Here is a 17,695-nt window from a genome sequence, read left to right as displayed (position 1 = left end):
GTAGGGATGGGCGAAAAACATCGATACTTTTTAAACATCGATATTAGGAGGTAGTTATCGATGCAAAACAATCGATTTTTTTTGAAAGCGATATATCGAAGGATATCGATATTGCCTCTAGAAATATCGTTTAATATTCAGAACAAAATTTTGGATAAATATTTACAGTTTTAATCCAATTTAGTTGTCTTCAATTTCAATACAACAATACAAAACAAATAATAATCTACAAATCTGTGTGATTTTGATTTTTTTAGTTTGTGGTTTATAGCACAGAACCGTTTAGGCAGGGACACAATGGAAAATATTAAATATAAGATATAATATATAACATATTAAATATAAATGTTCGACACAATGATAAAATAATTTGATGATAGATTATATCAATTTGACCAAGGAGTAGTATTCTTCGGCACAGCTTTGTCAGATAATTGAAATAATGTGGAAAGCAAGACATTAATAATTGTTTCTTTCTGATTACCATTTTACAGACATTAAACTCGACAACAAAACAAAAACACTTTATTTATAAGTTAGTTGGAGAGGCGGTATGGAAATGGTACATTAATTTGATTGGTCNTATTATTATTATTATTATTATTATTTATTGGAAAGTGTTGGAATTGAAAGCTGCATTTAAACGTAAAGAATGAGGCCTGTTCAATTTTAGTTCATGCCAGACAGCAATGAGGGCGCTAGGTTGTCCTCTAGTAAATGTTTGCCACACAGATCTAATATAGAACTGTATCTATTGTTTGCCCTCTCTAACCGGCTAACCTCAAATCTTTTATATGTGACTAACTTAACTTCTTGTATTTGTACTTTCATTTTGTGTTAGTCGCTCTGTTAGTCGTCAGTAATTTTAATTCATATTAGCAGGAAAATCGACCTATTTTCGAGTGGTTGATTTATAAAAGTACCTATATTTTGAAATAATATGGAAATTTGTAGTTGATGTCTGATTATTATATTAATAAAAGCTGATAGAATCAAAAGGTATGTATACAATACAAATGTCTCATAATAGAATTACAGAGAAATGTTTCTTTTAGATGCTATTCTTTAAACAATGCTGGAAGTTGAATATCGCAGGGAGTATTGCTGAATAAGTAAACCATTAATTGTGAAGTTAAACAGAAAAATATTTTTTTTTGTAAATAAAAATACTGTGGCTCTCGAGTGTTGGAGAAATAAGAAATCCCCCAAATATAATGTATTGTAAATCCATCGTAAATGGCAATGGGTTAAAATTTCAATGTTATGAAGTTAAATTGAAGATATAAGTGTTTTAATCCAGTTGACATGTGATAACAGAAGGTTTTGTGTTTAAAATTAATGTTATTAGGTAGTACACAAATGGCGGTATAGTAGATACCTAATGCAGTATTTATTCAGATGCATGTATTATTGATATTAAATATAAATAATAAAAAATAATGTGTTTTATTTGTAATGATTGATTGTGAAAGAAAATTGTCTTTTTCTGTGACAACAGTGAATATTTAAAAAGACATACTTACCGTATATTTATATACAACTCTTTGAATTGATTAAAACCTGAGTGTTTCAAATAATGATGAAAAAAACATATTGAAACTACCTTCCAAAATTTGTCAACTAAAAAATTGTATTTATTATATGTAAAATTGAACATACGTAGGTATCTGTATATTTTATGCATAATGTCACATTGTATAGTATATGTAACGTATAGTTAAAGACCAACAAAGATGTTTTATTTAAATCCTTTATTCACTGGTGGTTTCCAGGGGTCGTCGTTAAAACAGCAAGAGTGTAGGAATGTAGTGGTGGATTCTTATAAATCAACTAAACAAAACTTCCACACTGTGCACTATATTTACATTCATCTACAGCCTAGTTTCAACTGGAAAACTAAAATTTATGTTAGATTCTACCAACAGCCGGGTAAAAAAATACATATACTATACCTGTCGAAAGGGTTTTTGCAAAACGCCCCCAGGCCAAATATTTGTCTTCTGAGTAAACTTGGAACTGGCTTTTCTCAATTTACATGTTTATTTTACTTGACAGTTTAGGAATGTTGCAGATTTGTACTGGAAGAGGTTATTATTATTTTTAATGAATGGGTAAAGGTTATGTTAAAGCTTACAGTGTTATTTACCTGTCCATATGTTAAGTTAGAAGAATGTATTTCACTGACGATCCAGATCACAAAGCATACGTGGGGCCCCGACCTATAACATAAGCCCATGGGACCGGTGTTGGACGTAATTTTTTTCTTGGGAAAAAAACTATACCAAATCTTCACAAAACCAAAGAATACGATGTAAAACGGCCTCCGCTAGCGTGATTTACACAAATGGGTGCACATAAAGTTGAAAATTTCCGATTTTCGTATGATCAAAGGGTGGCCGCCATCTTGTGATATCAAAGTGACGTTAGTCACGGCGCTGTCATCGGCTGTCATAAACTCGCAAAATTTTTTGTCGAAGGGTTTAATATCATCGCTTACGACCCTCAGGGGCTACTGTGAGGTCCGAATATAATTTTTCGCGGAAAGGGAAAGGTATCGTGACGTCAGTCGTGAAGAATCCGGTCGTGGAAACACCACGAACGTCACGTAAGAGCCGCGGAAAATACGTTCTCTTTTCACCTGAGCCAAGAGACGCCCATGGTTGACTGCACAAATTTTATATCGCTAATGCCGGTCTTAAATTTTGTTACATTCGACCTAAAAAAAGTCGATGGAGATATAGAAGAGAGAGATCGTCGCGACGCGTCGCCGGAAAGGCGTCTCGGGGGGCCAACGCGGGCTTCCTCAGTCCTGGGGCGCGGTACGTACGCCGAGAGAAAGGCCAGGGCTTCGTCCTCTCGCAGAAAGCGAAGGCCGATCGAGCGAGGGAAAAAAATTACGCCGTCGCGAAAACGGCGTTTTCGCCGAAATAATCCGGGCTTTATAAAATAATCGGGGTCTGGCGAGAGAGACGCGAGATGCGGACCCCTTTTGAAAAGCCAATTTCGGCGTTAAAAAGTAAAAAATATGCCGAAAAAATACGCCCGAGACGCTCGGAAAGGACGAAACTTTCGCGTAAAAGCGGAAGGAAGTCCCGATCCCTCCCGGGAAAAAAGCCCTCGGTCGGAGAAATCGACCCCGAAACGCTTCCGATGGAGGGCGTTTCCGAGTATCTGCGTCTCACTTCCCCGCTAAAAGCCGCGGTCGGTCGCGCGGACCCACCGAAAGACCTCAAATTCGCCGTGAAGACGGCAAAAAATCGCCGTCGAAATACGACGTTCGTACGAAGAAAGAAAGGCGGGGGGCTTCGCCCCCCGCGCCTCGCCCGCGGAGCCTTAGTTAGGGCAAAATGGCCCTTTTTCGGGGGCGGACGTGGGAGCGAGAGTAACCTACGCGCTTTAATATATATGATTTCTTGTTTCATTTTTTCCATACACCTATCAAAAACCAATTGACTCCTGTGCGATTTGAACTCACGACCCCTGATTTACAAGAACAGTGCTCTACCACTGAGCTAAAGAGGCTCATGCTAAGTTTACTAGCAAGTCTGCATATTAGGTTATAATTTTTGCTAACACTGTAATTATAAAGGAAATAAAATATCAGGTTAAAGTTTATGTCAAAGTAGCAGTATTAAAGGAGATAGAATATCAAGTTGCAATTTTTACTAACACTGCAATTATAAAGGAAATAATATATCAGGTTACAGTTTATGCTAGCGTGGCAGTATTGGAGGTCATTGACCTCGAATGATGCAATACCAGATAAGAATGACGCAATGCTGTTAAAGGAAATAATATATCAGGTTAAAGTTTATACTAGCGTGGCAGTATTAAAGGAAATAGAATATCAGGTTGCAATTTTTATTAACACTGCAATTATAAAGGAAATAATATATCAGGTTAGTGTTTATGCTAAAAAACAGGTCTGAACCAATAGAAACTTGACCTCGAATGATGCAATACCAGATAAGAATGACGCAATGGTATTTGGAGGTCATTGACCTCCCCTTATCGTAACCATAGCCTCGCCTCTTTGCCGCCATCTTGTTGTTAGCGACCTATCACCTGCCGCTACGTGCCGCACCCAGTACGACGCCATCTTCTCGCTACCGCCATCTTGCCTCGCCTCTTCCTACCAGCGACATCTATAAAATCCTGGCGGCAGAATTCCGAACTAACCCTCTGGTCATTGACCAACTCTTCAGCGACCCGCCTCCCTCCACGTAGGCCGCCGCCATCTTATCGCTAACGACCAATCACCTTCCGCGCAGACCGCCGCCGTCTTCTTGTTAGCGACCTATCACTTGCCCTCAGCCTCCACAGGTAGCCACCTCCCGTGCCGCCATAACACTTCTTGCAGCTCGATGGCCATGTGACGTCACTTCCATGCCGCCATGACACTTCTTGCATGTCACCACCCAGCTCAAGAACTCTTCAGGGTCACCCCAGAAGCCAATGACCACAAGAAGCCGCTGAAGGAGCGCGCCGAACTCGATGGACACTGGCCATCGAGTTCGTGACGTCATTTAGTGTAATGCCTATTATATACTACTGTTAGCTAAGTTAAGTCATGCGGTTTAAAGGTACGGTCTATCTTCTGCGGAGTCCGTACGCGCAATACGTACTGCTCAGTGCGCGTACAGTCCGCATTAAAGGTGGTCTATTTGCAATACGTATTCCGCGTTTGTTTATTATTCTGTTCTTTTATTTTTGACAGGGTTTTAGTGTGTAGTACTGAATAACTTGTGTTAAGAATTTGTGTACCAAGCTATGGCAAATAATGCAATGTTAGCTTTGCTCCTAGAATAAGAGGAAGATGATGATTTATTATTGTTATCCATGCTAGATGAAAGAAGTGACCATCAGAGTTTATTTAAGAAAAGAAAATTCGAAGGCTCTTTTAAAATTCTTATAGAAAAACATTTAAAAACAATGGAGTTTTATAGCAATATCAATTAAAATTTTATCCAGCTCTTGTTCTTGTTTTCTTGTTTTTGTTTTTTCATTTGTCATAGTTGCTTCTTTACAGTATGTGCGCCACACACAATGTTTGCTTAGCAACTGCTGCGGAAAAGTCGACGAAGTTGTCTCGAGAGCAACTGCGACTGACATACGCAACGGACGACTTTCTAACGCATGCGGAGTGCGCTGTACATAGACCATCTGCATACACAAAATAATACATGCGGAATCTGTAGTGCGTACTCCGCGTGCAGATTCTGCAGTAGATAGACCTTAGCTTAAGACGTTATCCTATGACATAATTAATAATTAATAATTTCAAATTATAAATAAATATTTCTCCTCTAAAAAAGTGATGGCCGGATATTGTGAACGCGATATAATTGGTTAAGGCGCGACATCCGTGTTAAATGGCGCCAAAATTTGAAATGTTTCAATATAATCTAATGTCTTTAATAATTTGAATCCGTTATTAGAGATTTAAGGGAGTATATTCTTTCGATATAATCAATAAAATGATTTTCTAGTTCATAATTATTTTAGATTTTATATCAGAATTATTATTTTCTAACCTCAAAAACTAGAATGGGAAGACTTTCTGTTGTTTTGAATAATACTTATGTTTTTGAGAAAGAAGATCAATCAAATAATATATACTTATGTATACATGAATTCAAAAATATTTATTAAAGTCTTTAGTGCTATTTGACTGACCGCACAACAAAACAGAGTGACATTATAGTAGTTGTTTGAATCATCTGCTTCTCCATATGGAGTTTATAAATAAGGTAAATAATGAAAGACAAAAATGGCAGGTCGAAAAAATTGTTTTACATATTATAAATGGTACGAGATTAGTACTGCAAAAAAAATTCGTATTCACCATATTAACAATGTTACCATCAGAAACCGTCTGCCTTTCAAAAGTTTATTTATTTTATATCTAAATATTGCAAGTGAGGGTTGCTTTTGCTGTACAGCAAAAACAAAACGCTCTCTCAACGGTGCAAATAAAGTATTTTTATTGAAAACTAAGCTTGTGAAAAAAGACGTGTTGTTGGTTCGAATGTTTGCTGGAGTACCTGGTCCTTAGCGCTAATCTGCCGGGGTGGCGTCAGGATGGCGCTATTGACGTTGTACTTAAAAATGGGTCACTTGCGAACATGTGTACCCACACACCCCCCTGCCAGTATAGATGCCATCACGGTACCTGTAGCCGGTGAGGGAAACCGATCCTTCTACCTGACCTAGTGGTAATTGCCTTGGGTGTGGTTGGCACGGATAATGGGGCGAAGTTGATGGAAAGCTATTGTCCTCCTCCCTGGTAGCTGCCGCGTAATTCAGACAATACGCAGGTTTGACTCTGTCTATGGACACTTTAACTTCGCGACCACGCACTTGCACCGTGAATGTTTTGTCGTCGCGTTTGATCACTGTAAACGGACCATCATAGGGGTTTTGTAGTTGAGTTTTAACGCCGTCCGTACGCACAAAAACACGTGTCGCTGTTGCCAAGTCTTTAAAAACGTCTTTTCGCCATGGCGTTTAACTGCTGCTGGACGTAAGCTTTCCATATGACGTTTGAGGTCCTTAACAAAATTGGCTTCTGTGCTGAGCTCTTCGTCTGTCCTGCGGGAATGAAGAAATTCTCCGGGTAGGCGTAGATGTTGTCCGTACACCATCTCGGCCGCGGTAGCTTCTTTCCATGCTGCACGTATTCCCAATAGCACAGTGGGAAGAATGCTAGTCCATCGATCGTTTTGGTGGCATTTTATCGCTGCTTTTAATTGGCGGTGAAAATGCTCTACCATGCCATTTGCTGCTAGATAATATGCAGTGGTTCGGAGATGAGTCGTACCTAGTAAACTATTCAGGCGTCTGAATAGGTGCGATTCGAACTGTGGACCCTGATCCGTCATTATTCGCAAGGGTGATCCAAATCTGTATATCCAATTAGCATATAAAGCGCGAGCTATAGTTTTTGCCTCCTGATTCTCTAGCGGGATTGCTTCTGGCCAACTGGTGAAACGATCTACGCAAGTTAAGCAGTAGCGGTAGCCCTCGGATGGTGGCATCACGACGATATCCACGTGGATATGTTCGAACCTCGTTGACGGCGGGCGGTTGGAATTAACCTGTCGGAGAAGTCACGTATCGCGTCACTTTTGCGCGTTGACATTCGACGCAGAAACGTGCCCAACGTCTGCTATCACGCTTTATTGACGGCCAGACGAAATATTGCGTAAGAAGCTTGACTGTGGCGTTAATACCGGGATGCGGAAGACGATGCACCGAGTCGAACACTACCCTACGAAATGGCTTGGAGATAAACGGCCGGGCCACGTCCGTAGATACGTCATAAAATACAGCCGCGTTCGTGTCGAGTATTTTGATACGCTTTAGTGTGAGGCCGTGTTGTCCGTCGACGTACTCCTTAATTTCGTCGTCATTTTATTGCGATGCTGCGAGTGCCTCATAGTCTAAAGTCGCACATATCTCGTTTACCTTGGACAAGGCATCCGCTACAACGCAAACGTAAGGCATATGGTCGGTGTAAATCGTGAATATTCTTGCCTCGACTATATGCTGGAAGTATTGGACTGCTTCGTAAATAGCAAGAAGCTCGCGGTCGAAAGCAGCGTATTTGCACTGAGCTGGGTTAAGTTTTTTCGAAAATTAGCCTAGCGGTTCCCAATCGTTCTCAACTTTTTGTTGCACTACGGCATCAGTTGCAAAGTCAGAAGCGTCACACACTAGAGCGATTTGCGTATTTTCACCGGGGTGCGCGAGTAGAGCTGCCTGTGCTAAACTCTCTTTAGCCGCCTCGAAAGCACTTTTCGCGTTTTGTGTCCAATTTATGGGTGCTTTCCCTTTAACATCCCCTTTAAACAGGTCATTCAGTGGCGCCTGGGTACCTGCTGCGTTGGGTACAAACCGTCGGTAAAAGTTCAGGGCGCCAAGTAATTGTCGTAATTGCTTTATGGTCGTAGGCAGCGGGTAATCTTTTATTGCTTCGATCTTTTCGGGCAGCGGTCGCGTGCCCTTACTTGACATCAGATAACCGAGGAATTTCACTTCGCTTTGTCCGAACACACACTTTGCGGAGTTAATTACGACGCTGTACTTCTGCAGCCGCTGGAACAGTGTTTCCAGGTGACGCAGGTGTTCCTCTTCAGACGATGAAGCTACAAGGATGTCGTCGATGTACGCTTAGCAGAAATCCAAGTCAAGTAAAACCTCATCGATGAAGCGTTGGAAGGTTTGAGCTGCATTGCATAACCCAAAGGTCATGCGCGTGAACTCAAATAACCCGAAAGGTGTTGTGATAGCCGTCTTGGGAATGTCTTCTTCCGTGACGGGGATTTGATGAAATGCGCGAATCAAGTCGATGGTCGATAATAATTGCCTACCTCGGTGAGATTGTGCAAAGTCCCGAATATGTCGCACAGGATATAATCTGGACGCGTTCGTGCGTTATGCCTACGATAATCGCCACATGACCGCCATTGTTCACCCTTTTTTGGCGCGAGGTATAAGGGTGACGCCCACGCACTGCTCGAAGGAAGTGCGATACCTAATTTCAGCATATCGTCGAATTCCTTTTTCGCTACCCGCAATTTGTCTGGCGCTAATCTACGCGGCTTTTTAGCAACGAGGGGACCAGATGTTGTTTCGATGTAGTCCCTGGTTTGGTGTTGTACAGTCGCAGAAGGAGCTGCAGGACTCATAATGTCCGAATACTGCTTGAGTAGGCGATGAAACACGGATTCCCCGGAAATCGTTCTGACTGAGGTTGTCGCAGAACGCGCGAGTTGGCCTAGAGACATAATTTGCGTTGTTTCGTCAAGCAGTCTTTTGTTGCGCACGTCCACCAGTAGTCCATAAAAAGATAAGAAGTCAGCATCAATTATCGGTTTAGATACATCCGCGACAACAAATTGCCATGTAAAACAACGACGCAATCGAAGGTTTAATGTTATTGTCACTGTGCCGTACGTAGCAATTGAGGTACCATTTGCCGCGGAAAGTTCGTACGTCGATTTCGATCACGACGATTTCACTAGCGCACGCGGATATACACAAAGATCAGCACCCGTATCGACGAGAAACTGGACCTTGGGGTATGTATCCGTAACGTACAAACGGCGCGGAATCGGGCACGGATCGCTGTTCGCCATCATCGACTGCCCGTCTCGTTTCCCGGACGATACGTGCACATAGCGCTCTCTCAACAGTACAAATAAAGTATTTTTATTGAAAACTAAGCTTGTGAAAAAGGGCATGTTGTCGATTCGAGTGTTTGCTGGAGAGTCGTCTTGGCGTGGAGTCGCTCGCAGAAGGACCTGGTCCTTGGCGCCAATCTGCCGGGGTAGTCTTTCGAGAACCCTAGTGCGTCCGGGGTGGCGTCAGGATGGCGCTATTGACGTTGTATTTAAAAATGGATCACTTGCGAACATGTGTACTCACAGAAGGATCAAATGGCAGACTGTAAAATGTTGCCAAAAAATATTAATTTTTTTGCAATTTAAAAATGGTTTTGCAATATTAAGTATACATTATATTAGGCTGCCATTAGTTTTATTTAATATTTTGAATTGTTAAGTTTCTATCCAAACAAATTTCATGCTGTAAAAAGTTGCTCCGAGATGTGTGACAAATTATGTTTGAATCTAACTTAAGGAATGTGCCAAAAGATGGCGCGAACGTATTAAACAGCAGGCGGAGTACCTTCGCCCTTCATAGTTTTGTTAGTTTTTAGTCAGTAGCCAAGTAAGGTGCACGCATAATTACGATACAGTCCACTTTGTTTAGAGTTTAACCTTTTTATGTTAGTGAAAGTACCTATGTTCATTTATGTACAAAATTAAGTAGTACAATAAAAAACAAAACAATCAGCAGCATCACCTCATTTGTGTCAAGAAAAATTAAGCAGAGCACAGCCCTCAATAAATTAGTTAATTAACTATTTTGTCTGGAATATTTGTATATCTGCAAACAGTCTGCCTTGTGAAATTTCGTCAACCTTATACTAACATTAGTCTAAATTACACTTGGTAGACTAAAAAAAATTGTTCTTAGATACAGGCTTTTATAGGTAAACGCCAACCGTATACTTCACACGTGTACTCGAGAAAACCGTCTGCCAATAAGGTTTTAGTGGCTCTTGCAACGTTATTTTGTGTGTCAATAAATGTCAGACTGTAAAAAGTAGATCTAAGAAGCCATTTTTTTGCTAAGTAAAGTTAATGTTTAAATATGCATTAACGCGTGGCTAGAGTTCTCAAGTCAATCTATAGCTTATGGCTATAAATATGACTCAACTTAATGGCAGCCTGTAAAAAATCGGGCCCTTTTTTTTGTCACAAGCGCCCGGTCTATTATAGAGAATTATTGAAAAAGTCATAAAGATACTGTTTTATCAAATAGAAGAATCAAGAAATTTCCAATATTGGCGAAATACACTGAAAAACTCTATAAATCAAGGAGTTTGTTTCTCACGGCCAATAAATAGTTTAATGGCTATGAAACCTCCTGTGTGCAACTCACTTGTCAAAGGCTGAAAAACTCAAATGAAACCGGCAACTTAAAATCTGGAACTTTATTTATGATTTCATCCCATAAGATGTAATTCGAAGCTACATTTTTCAGTTCGACGGGAGAGATGTTATCTGTCTCCTTTTTCCAATATTTATTATCCCCTTCTGCCCGAACTAAAACTAACAGAACGATATCGGTGGCCGCTGAATTTCCCGTCACACAGAATAAATATCTAGCGTGGGTTAAATTGACAGTATTTCTGCCGCTGTAACAATTTCCATAAGTTTCAAATTGGTCTGTTTTGGACTGATATGTCTCAGTCGATTGGTTTCTCTATTTTTAGAAATCCGGATTTGATATTTCCGCCACAGGTTCGGTCAATATTATTCTTTATACACAAAAAAGGCGGATATGTAGCGCGGCTGTTTTTGGAGAATGCGTCAGCGTTTTTCAAGAAACAATATTTCAGTGCTTTAATTTAAGTCTATCCACTTTTGTAACTCAATTTTTTATACACTTTTATTAAAGATTCTGAGCAATATTTATTTATTTCTCAAATAAGCATATTGTGTAATTAACACAGAAAACACTGAAATTATAACTAATTTCGAGCACACGAATGTGAAATCGAGTTATTACAGTGTTTTAGTTTTCCTAGTAAGTTCGATTAAAGAGTTAGAAAAATAGAAAAAAGCAGAATACTGCAAAATACAACCAATAAAGATATCAGTGTAATCACTCAGTTAATAGAGAAAGTATCAATATCTTTTATCTACTAGAAACTAGAATATCATAATAGACACATTATGATGTCGTATCTTAGTGACATAGGGTTATTGGTCATAGTATGACAACAGTGAAATCCCTTATAATATTAGTATTACAATGGAAAAAATGCGTATTAGCTCTAAAACTAAGTTTAATTCGAACTAAATTATTCCTTGTTGTATTTGAACATATTAACAGCGTCTCTAGGAATTGCTAATGAGATTTTTTCTTCTCTTCGATTGACATTCTGTATAACTTTCATTCGCACCAAAATGAATGCTGAAAGAGACAATGCCATTTCATGTTTTGTTTATGTTTTCATAAAGAAACACACCGCGATAATTTTTTGAATAAATTCCTAAGCATTGTTATTTTTCCTTATAGAGTTCAGAGACGTGCCAAGTTTTTCGAAAACGAATTGAGACACTAAAAAGAGCCAAGAGACACAAATGTACTATTTTTAGCGGGTTCAACTGAATATTACATAAAAACCGCAAAAAAACTTCAGAGTGATATTCTTTTCTATAAAAAAAATTATTTGTTGCTCGCTGGGTGCGCCACAGAGAATTCTGAATAATTGATCCAGATGATGTATGATAATCGTTTTAATAAATCGTAAAAATTTCATTCAAATGGGTTAAAGCGTTTTTTTACTCTATTTAAAAAAATAACAAAATCTCGGAAACGAAGCAACTTTTTTACATATTTTGCTGAGCGGAATCTCCTCTAGGCTTTTGTCACTTCAACTCTGAAACACCCGGTCGCAGAATAGAACTGACATATTTAAATGTCTCTAGAACTCCCTAAAAAAATGGATTTTCTTAGTTCCCATTTTACACATTCGTTTTACATACGAAATACTTATTTGTTTTGCGTTCCTGTTCGACAATGTGTACTGTGTATGTTTTTTGTATTTTAACGCATCTGTATTTTTTTAATTTATTTTGGTACTTATATGTTGTTTTCTAATTACTTTAACTATCATATCTTACTATTCTCATATTATTGGTATGTATGTATGTATGTATGTATGTATGTATGTATGTATGTATGTATGTATGTATGTATGTATGTATGTATGTATGTATGTATGTATGTATGTATGTATGTATGTATGTATGTATGTATGTATGTATGTATGTATGTATGTATGTATGTATGTATGTATGTATGTAGCATATTAAAGCCACATTTACTGAGTGAGAAACTATAAAACTAAAATGAGTTGCGCATCGTTTCATTAGAGTGTTGTGTTACACTTGCTTCACAGACTAATTGACAGATATTTTTCCTATTCATCATTGCATGTCCAAATTCGCCACCAGCGTTACAAACGCGAAAAGTACCAGCAGAGATCTCGCGTATACGCTGATGTATTGTAAAAGTTTGCGCATCTGTCATCTTCAATTTAAGAGAGCGGACTGTCAACGAAATTCATGAAATACATTAGGGGACGACCTCCCTTCCATATCATCTGCAATAAATCCGCATAAGCATTTACCATCACACTCTAGATTTCCCTTACCAATTTTCCTTATCCCAGCCATTGCCGGGGATTGATAAGTACGCCTCCGCGATGGGCCTACAGGGTGGCCAACCTTCTGATGAAGGACATCTCATATGATGACTATGTGCATAGGAATGTGCCACATCAATGGCCAAAGTTTTTATGCAGTGTTTCACTTTTAAATTTCAGTAAGTAGTTAGTTCAAAATATATTCGCACAAGTGTTTATTGCGTTTATACTTATTTTAACTTATTTACTTATTTACTTTACTTTTTACTGCGTTTACACGTATTTATAATATAAAATTATAGATCTGGAAATTCAAAGCACTGTAAATGTGATATTCTCCATGAATAAATTCTGCACGGATATTTATTACACGATAATTAACTAATTATATTAATATTTTATTAATTTACTCCACCACAAAACTTTACTCAATCATATAATTGTTATACATTTTTGCAACAGTAGACTATATTACATTTTTATAATCTAAATTTCCAATTACCGATCTATAACATCATTTCGGGGTTAATAATTAAACATTATCATTATTATTAATTAAGGCACGACAACAAATAAAAAGAATTTATAGCGAAAACTTTTTGCGCTAGGGAAAAAGCGGTCGGCTTAGCGAGTACGCGAGCTCTCGCAGGCAGATAGAAAACTTTGTATTTGACCGAGGTCTAGTGAACAATAAAATTTGCATATTCTACGTTTATAACGGCTGTTTCACTAGTACCTTGATTAAGACGATATTAATGGGGTTGATATATGTATTGGAATATCGTCTGAGAAACATATTGGCTATATTTTATGAGTATTATTGAGAGAACAATGTCTTTTGGTGATTAGGGGCTTCGATCACAAGAGGTGAGTTCTAAATAATTAACAATTGGTTTTATTATCTGCTGGTAACTCCCATTCCTAAATTATCTTTTTGTATACACTTTTAGGCATTTTAGTAGGGGTTTCGGTGTTCCGAAATATACTTTACAAATTCCAAATTGTGCCCGGGGCCATATATACGAGGAGATCCGAAATATTCCCGATCGGATTTTATATTGGTTGGCCTCCCGTGATACCAAAGAGCCAAACAGTTACTGAGAGAAAGCGAAGTTTAGACATACGAGTTACATCATCTCAACCAGGCTAAGTACCACATAGTGGGAAGTTTTTTTACACCGTTATTAACGACTTTAGTCCGATTTGGTATGAATATATGACCACATGTATTAGAATTATTTTGGGGATCATCTACCCATTTCTTACTTATTGGGTTTTTTTGTCCTGTTGATAGTTGTCATTAAATAGTAAATTAATAATTTAGTCATGTGATCGGCAATTCGGAATTTTCTTTTGTAATTATTGAACAGAGGTTCCATATATTTGTTTTAGTGTAATTAAAATTTAGCATGTTAGTGTAGGAAATTTAATAATAGCAAAGAGATAAAGGCCTGCATTAGTTTGATATTTTTGATAAATCCTTTATCCCTTGCTCGTTTGTTTGAGAGCTCTCGATTAATATTCTTAGATAGTATACACATTTCTCCGATTGATCTTGTTATATACTTTGTCTGTTTTAACTGCCGTCCCCTATACATCTTCATATACATATATACATTATCTTTTTTTTAATATACCTCAATAGTTCAAATACACTCAGACTTTTATTAATTTATTTATATATTTGTTTTCCTATTAACATCCGTGGCTATACAGTTTAGTGATTTTATTATGTTTAAAGGTATGGTTATGAAAATCACTTGACGCCCTTATCACTATATATAAATTGTTGTTTTTATATCTCTATAACCCACTCCCACTCCACTGAGATTGGTCGGACATACCTTTATTGTTACTACATCGCCAAAGTTAACGTAACAATAAATTTTGACGCCCAAAAACGTGGGGCATGAATTTATTTTTGGGGAAAATAATTTAACTTTAAATTTATAAACTTGTATTTGTAGGTTAGGTGTTATTATTTTTGTTGTATCTTATTTTTAGGTAAAATTTGTGTACACATGTGGGCATACAGACACAGTACATATAATTTTTTTATATTTTAGTATGTAATATTATAATATCAATTCGTAGTTAACTTATACTGAACCACTTTTGATAATTTTACATAATTATTTCAATTTTACATAAGTAAATTCATATATTCTTACGCTCTACTGGTAAATTATTTTAAANAAAAAAAAAAAATTTTGGGGTGGACCACCCTTAACATTTAGGGGTATGAAAAATAGATTTTGGCCGATTTTCAGACCTACTCAATATGCTCACAAAATTTCATGAGAATCGGTCAAGCCGTTTCGGAGGAGTACGGGAACGAACATTGTGACACAAGAATTTTATATATAAGATTTCAATTTTACATAAGTAAATTCATATATTCTTACGCTCTACTGGTAAATTATTTTAAATTTATTAATTTGTCTCTTTGATATTTCGGCCATTATTTATTTATTTATGGGGAAAATGGATGCTAATCGACTTAATCGCGAAGAATTACAATATGAATTACTAGTTAGGGGTTTTTCAAATACTCAGTCCTTAACAGTCGTGTCCATGAGAAAGAAATTAAGGGGATGAAATGCAAAAAGAGAATTTTGGGGAAGTACCGATTAAAGAAACAGTTTTATTAAATGTAGCTTTAGAAATTGATATATGTAATAATAAGATTCTTGAGTTAGAGACTTATGTAAATAATAAAACCATTCAATCCGATGAATATCGATATATAGTAACAAAATTACACATTTATACAGTAGGTTGGCTAGACTGAAACCAGAAGCTATGGCGGACGTTGATACTCCTTTAAAAAATTCTATCAAAAATTTATTTGATTAATTAGGTAGCATAGAACAACAGGTAGATGATAAAATTTTTTCTGCAGAATCTCCAGACGTGGCGCAAGAGGTCACAAATAAAAACAGTAAAAGTCTCAGTTCTCCTTTACCAATTGTCACGGATAGTATGTCGACTAAAAATTTTGTACCGGTTTATAAATGGAATATTTATTTTAGTGGGGACGCACATGATAAAGATGCATTGAGTGTGAATGCTTTTGTGGAACGCGTCGAAGAATATTTGGAGTCTCGTGGGGTCTCCGAAGAGTTACTTATTAAATCATTAGGCGATTTGCTCAAAGGTAGTGCTAGGTTATGGTATCGGTCCATTAGATCTAAACTCAAATCGTGGTGGCAGTTTGTTAAACTTTTAAAGGAAGAATTTTTAGATTCTAATTATGACTTTGAACTTAGGGAAGCTATTCGCGAACATTATCAGCGGCGCGATGGAACGAAAAGAGTAGGCAGTTATTTTTCTAGTATGCTGAATTTATTTAAACGATTACAAAATCCTCCATCAGAGGAGGAGCAGTTGAGTATATTACGAAGAAATATCGATCCGTATTACATTCATCGGGTAGGACTTCAAGATATTCGTACTATAGATGATTTATTAACAGCTTGTAAAAAAATAGAAGCATCTCGTAACTTAGCAAATCAATCAAAAGATATAACTAACGATAAAATTGGTTTATTAGAACCCGATTTAGCCCTTCCCACTACCTCTAGACAAAATCCATCGAGTACTCGTCCTCATAATAATAGTAAACCCTTCAGAGCTGTAAATAGTATTAACTGTTGGAACTGTAAGGAGCCAGGACATAGTTTTAATAATTGTCGAAAACCGCGTGTATCTAAATTTTGCTTTCGGTGTGGTAAAGAAAATGTAACTAAATATTCTTGTGAATGTTTTCGGGGAAACGGTTTAAGGGGGTCGTTTGCTCGCCGGTCAACGATCCAGAGTAGAGAACCGGTAAATGATTCGTGGAAATCATGGCTAGATTTTGTAAAGATAGAGTATACAATTAATAAACTTCGTGCTTTCTTTTATACCAATAAAAATGATTCTAGGCCTTATCTAAGTGTAAGAATTTTTGATGTCAATTTCTTGGGTCTATTGGATTCGGGGGCTTCTCAGACCATTATTCGGAATAGGGGTTGGCAGAAATTGCAAATTTTAAATATTAGTATAAATAAAGATAATTCTAAGGTTAAGGTAGCAAATGGGAATCCGTGTGATGTTTTGGGGTCTGTTAATTTACCTATAGGATTAAATGGTCGAGTTAAGGTTATTAAAGCTTTAGTCGTTTTAGATGTAGATTTAGATATAATACTAGGAATTGATTTCTGGAAAGACATGAATATTATTCCAAATTTTTGTGATAATTCTTGGCATTTTGGAAATTCCTTAAATAAATTAAACTCACCAGCTGATAATATGACTTGTTTATATTCCCTTACTAGTGAAGAGTCTTCCCAGCTTAATAACCTAGTTTCTGATTTTTTTTCAAAGATGGGTACTGAATTAGGATGTGCGAAAGGGGTTTTCCATACAATAGATACCGGGGATAATGCTCCGATTAAACAACGATATTATCCAGTGTCTCCGTATATTCAGGAAAAAATCAATAAGGAAGTAGATCAATTATTGCAACGTGGAGTTATTGAACCGTCTAAATCTGCGTGGTCCAGTCCAATCGTGATGGTGAAAAAAACCTAATAATGAATACCGATTTTGCATAGATTTTCAGGAAGATTAATCAAATAACTAGAAAAGACGCGTATCCTCTTCCCTATATTAACAGTATCTTAGGTCGGTTAAGAAATGCTCGAATTTTAAGTTCCATAGTTCTGAAGAGCGCGTATCACCAAATACCACTGTCACCCGAAAGTAAAGACAAAACGGCTTTTACGGTCCCAAACCGGGGTCTTTTTCAGTTTACGCGGATGCCTTTCGGTCTCCATAATGTTCCCGCAACCCTACAACGCTTTGTGGATACAGTTTTCGGTCCGGAATTAGAAGGTTCAGTTTTTGTCTATATGGATGATATCATTA

General features: G+C 37.4%; 1 long non-coding RNA gene and 1 other non-coding gene across 3 annotated transcripts; both read right to left on the bottom strand.

Annotated features, from left to right (window-relative positions):
• Positions 1-1,621: 1,621 nt before the first annotated feature.
• On the bottom strand, positions 1,622-2,372 carry LOC111691930. Of its 2 annotated transcripts, none has more exons than XR_002763094.1 (3): positions 2,135-2,372; positions 1,953-2,078; positions 1,622-1,896 (listed from the first exon to the last, which is right to left on the bottom strand). It is a non-coding gene; the product is annotated as an uncharacterized LOC111691930 (long non-coding RNA). The 2 variants fall into 2 exon arrangements; XR_002763095.1 differs by having other exon boundaries at positions 2,147-2,372.
• A 1,078-nt stretch (positions 2,373-3,450) lies between these two features.
• Trnat-ugu lies at positions 3,451-3,522 on the bottom strand. The gene has a single exon. It is a non-coding gene; the product is annotated as a tRNA-Thr (tRNA).
• Positions 3,523-17,695: the final 14,173 nt, after the last annotated feature.

This window comes from Anoplophora glabripennis, unplaced genomic scaffold (genome assembly GCF_000390285.2).
Source record: "Anoplophora glabripennis isolate ALB-LARVAE unplaced genomic scaffold, Agla_2.0 scaffold435, whole genome shotgun sequence".
NCBI lineage: Eukaryota > Metazoa > Arthropoda > Insecta > Coleoptera > Cerambycidae > Anoplophora > Anoplophora glabripennis.
Note: the sequence above shows the minus strand (reverse complement) of the source record. Positions and strands in the feature narration are given on the sequence as shown.